Genomic DNA, 4,739 nt, shown 5'->3' with positions numbered 1-4,739 from the left:
ACTGCAGAACCAGAGAACAACGTTATACTGTTTTGACCCCAAAAGATTATGGTCATCTGTTATAGCGTAACAGGCATATAAAACCAACGTGGCATACGCTCATTGTCTACAAGTGTCCCCACCTTCCAGAACAGACTGCTTCCATGGCTCACATCTAATAAGTGCTGGCAGGGCCCTGCACCATGCAACAGTCACAAACACCTCCAAATGCACTCTGGGAAAGGGGGCATCCAGCCCATTCAAGCACGGCTGTGCCAAGCATGGCACAAACCTCCCTCTCCTGCTCCCAACTCCCCGAGAGCTTCTTACACCCTGATTCCTGCTTAGTGCCAAATCCATCATCCTCGAGGTTCCTAAATACTCTGAAAAGGAGAGAATGCGGACTTGCTAGCAAAAGTGGAGACAGTGGGCATTTGGAAAGACACTGTTCCATTCAATTCACTAATCTACATTCTACATATAGATCTGTGAGTTCCTAAGTATGTGTTCAATGTGTGTGTGGGGTGGGTGGATTTCCTCCATCCAGGGGAGGGACAACTAAAATGAGAGCAGCTTTTTGCCCCCTAATTAATTAATGGAGAAGGCAGCGAGTCTTTTAGTTGGTGATATACAATTCCCTGTCTGCCAGAAAAGCACGATCTCAGAATCCAGAAGGCAGAGTTTTTTCACTCAGGGCATGGAGAGAGGGAAACGCAGGCAAGCCAGGACTGGCCCCGGCATGGTCTGCTGGAGGAGATGATGCCTCCTCTGCTTTCAGCTCTCAGATGCTCCCACATCCGCAAGCATTGCTGCAGGTGCTTTTCCGTTGCCTGGTGCCACTCTGGTGCCCTTAGCTGATGATATTCCAGATACCAACTGAGGAAAGCATAGATGCAGAAGATGGCAGGGGGGAGGGGCGGTGAGCCCTATCTCGGGCTTTTAAGAATAAGACTTCACTGATGGTGCCATTATTTCCCATTAGCCTAAGAACAGACACATTTTCCTCTTCTCTCTGTTCATAGGTGGCTGTTTCCAATGGCCTATAAAAGGAACAGGAACTCAAAGATACTTTTATTCTGTCTTCAGCTACCACTCACTCTGCCTACTCTTTTGAATTATTCATTATTGAAATTACATTGTCGCCAAAACCAAACCATCTCTGCTAAGGAAAAGTTCTGCACAAAAAAAAAAAATTCAGAAAGGGATACAGATGAAGGCCATCATCTCTTCGTCCCTAATTTGTTGTTCCTCAAGATGCAAACATCACCACTGTTCATGCTGCAGAAAAGCCAAATTGGGCCAGATATGTATAGTTACTGATAGGCGCTTTAATGCTTGAGGGTCAAAATCTTGTTATTAAATGTTAAATACTTCATTCTCGGCTTCAAGAGAACTTTCAGTTCTGTTACATTTTTCATCTTCTTCAAGGAAATGCTATTTCCTAATACATAGGAATAGAATTTTTTTAATGTCAGAAAAGTCTTACTCTGATGTTTCCAGAGTCATTGCAAGTTCCCACTGGGGTTTTGAGCTTGCTCTTACTGATCGCTCTGTTTTTTTTCCCCCTTCTTCCCAAAGAATCACACACATGCTCTTGGGTTGGTGCATGTGTGCACATATGCCCACACTTATGCACACATGCTCATATGTTTCTGTCCCTTTGGACCATAACCCATCTTCATCTTGGGTTAGATCCATGAGGTTGAGAAAAGTATATAAAAGAGAACATCTATCCTACTCCGATTCTTTCAGAGACCTGAACTTAAAGAATAGATTGATCTAATGAATTGGATTCATTCTTAACTGTGATTGAGATTGATTAAGTGAATGATTGAGAGGTGGTAACACACATCTAGTTCCTAACACATGAAAGGTGCAGGCAGCAAGATGGTAAATTTGAGGCCAGCTCAGGTGATACAGTGAGACTCTGCTGGAAAGAAGGAAGGAAGGAGGGAAGGAAGAGAAAGGAAATATAGATGAGGTTGAGGTATAGAAAATACCACAGGATTGTGTGTGTCCCACAACAAACTAGGAAAATTGGTCAATGTCTTCTTTATCTGTAGAATGTGATTAAGGTTCTTACATTATAGAATTGTTTGAAGTTCCCATGTTATAGAAGTAAATGTATGAACACATGAAAAGCATTTTAACAGAAGAAGAAATGTGAGGATGGATGAGTAGATGATGATACGTAGGTTTTTAAGTAGTTGAGAGAGTAACGTTTTTCAGAGATCAATGAGCCCCATGATGGATAGTAAATAAGAATCTTCAGCCTCTGGACTTACTTCTCTTAGAGCTATGGGAGTGATGCCAAGACTAAGGAGTTACAAAACTAGTTTGTGCTAACTGCTGGCACTAGGTGCTAATAAGAGTCAAGAATTATACTAGTTGCCAAGTGCCAGGATATTGGCAATCAAAGTCCAAAGCAGTAAGTCTCCAACCAGAGCACCTAGAGTCTGAATTCTCTGGGTTTCACAGCCTGGAACCGTAGCCTCAGAGTTATTAGCTACTTGAGTCAGCCCAGCCAATAAGTCTTTGGCATCAAAGGCCCTGATCTGCCCACACTAGGGAAGCTACTGCTCTCTCTCTCTCTTTCTCTTTCTTTCTGTCTTTGTCTCTGTCTCTGTCTCTCTGTCTCTGTCTCGATCCCCTCCCAGCTGACTGGAAACAGCGACTGCTCTAGTCTCCTGCCATGTGTCTAGCTGAACCTCAGAAGAGCTCATCACATTATACATTTGGTTCTGCTCAAATTTTCCTGGCCCATGGGGTCAATCTAGGAAGCAGAAGTGGTACAGGTCCTTCTTCTTTTCTATAAACTGTCAGCATTCTCAAGCCTCTGAGTCAGGACCTTCAACCTTAGTGTTACAGCTTGGTTACCTTGGGTATTAAAACCCTAAGCTCTTAGGGCTTGGCAGCTCCCTGGAACTCCTCTAGGGACCAGGGCCTACAGTCCCTCCTCCTCAGCTCAGCACAACCTTCTCTACACTTCCATCATCCTTTATCACCTCTGTCTCCTACCATCTCTGCCCCTGGCCACTCAACAACACTCTTCAGCTACCCTCTTGCTGCTACTGCTCCTCAAAAAAAAAAAAAAAAAAAAACTGGGGAGATAACAAATACAGAATGAGAGAGAAAGAACCTTCTGAAATTCTGTTCCCATTAGAGATATCAGTGCATATTCATGGGCTAACTTGTACATTTCTTCCTAGCTCTGTCTATTGGGAGGGCCTACGTTCAGAGATACTAGTTGCAATTAATGTATCTAATATTCTAGTGTCCAGACCTAGTCTTCTAACAAAGGAACTGGTTCCAAGGCTGGGAAAGGATTAGTATGAGATGACCCTGGACTATTGGTTGGGCCAAATTCCAATGAAGTGCTTAAAGATCAAAGGGAACATATCAGAAAAACACAGAGACCAGTTTCAAGAGGCTCCACTGTCAAAATTAATTTGATGCACATTTACATAAAAAAATGAAACTAGCCAGACACATCTGTAATCCTACTATTCAGGAGGCTGAGATCTGGAGGTTTGTAGTTTGAAGGCAGCCTAGACCAGCTCTCTCCAAAATAACCAGCACAAAGCCAAGCTGGAGACATGGCTCAAGTGGTATAGTGCCAGCTGAGTAAGTAAGGTAAACAGGCAGAGTTTAAACTCAGATATTGACAAAAAAAAAAAAAAAACCCTAAATTTTATTTATTTTTTTTTTGAGTCTAGTCGTGGGCCTGAACTCTGGGCCTGGGCACTGTCCCTCAGCTCTTCAGCTCAAGGCTAGCACTCTACCACTTGAGCTACAGCACCACTTCCGGCCTTTTGCTTTTTGCTTATGTGGTGCTGAGGAATTGAACCCACGGCCTCAAGCATGCAAGGCAAGCGCTCTACCACTGAGCCACCTTCCCAGCCCAAAACCCTAAATTTTAAAACAATCCATTGTATTGCTTTAAATAACTAAATAATTGAAGGAAGCCATCTTTATTTAAAAAGTCAACTAGTAAATATAGAAAGGATAAAATTAGAAAGACCATCTGCCATCATTGCAATAATTGATTAGGAAAGGATCTTCTATAGATACTAAACTCATTAACACTGTGGTACTTTTATAATAGAGTCATCTGGCAAGCCATATAGTAGAAAGTGACTAAAGTTTATTGTTACTAATAATGGTACAAATGGGGGTGTGCATCTTGACATGATGAACAGCACACATCATAACCTGCTTTGTACTCTTTTTTTTGGGCGGGGGGGGGGGTCTGGTTGTGGGGCCTCAACTCTGGGCCTGGATGCTGTCCCTCAGCTCTTCAGCTCAAGGCTAGCGCTCTACCACTTGAGCCACAGCACCACTTCCGGCTGTTTTCTTATGTGGTGCTGAGGAATCGAACCCAGGGCCTCAGGTATGCAAGGCAAGCACTCTACCACTGAGCCACCTTCCCAGTCCTGCATTGTACTCTTGAAGAAACAGTTTAACCTCATCTGATCACAAATAAACCAGATTGATGAACATTGTACAAGAGATTCAGTCACAACTCTCTAAGTATCAGTGTCACAAATGATAAGAACACTGTTTTAAATAACTAGAGACATGATATATAAATGCAATACCTGAGGAAACTGGGAAAATGAAAATGGGTTGTGTATCAGATATTGTTTATCCATTTTACATTTCTTAGATATCATATGTATAGGGGCACATACAAAAAAAGTATTCTAGGTTCTTGGTAGATATTAAAATATTTTTCAACATGTGGATGAAGGAAAGATAAT

Source organism: Dipodomys spectabilis, unplaced genomic scaffold, assembly GCF_019054845.1.
Source record: "Dipodomys spectabilis isolate Male_0828 unplaced genomic scaffold, ASM1905484v1 ptg000289l, whole genome shotgun sequence".
Classification (NCBI taxonomy): domain Eukaryota; kingdom Metazoa; phylum Chordata; class Mammalia; order Rodentia; family Heteromyidae; genus Dipodomys; species Dipodomys spectabilis.
Note: the sequence above shows the minus strand (reverse complement) of the source record.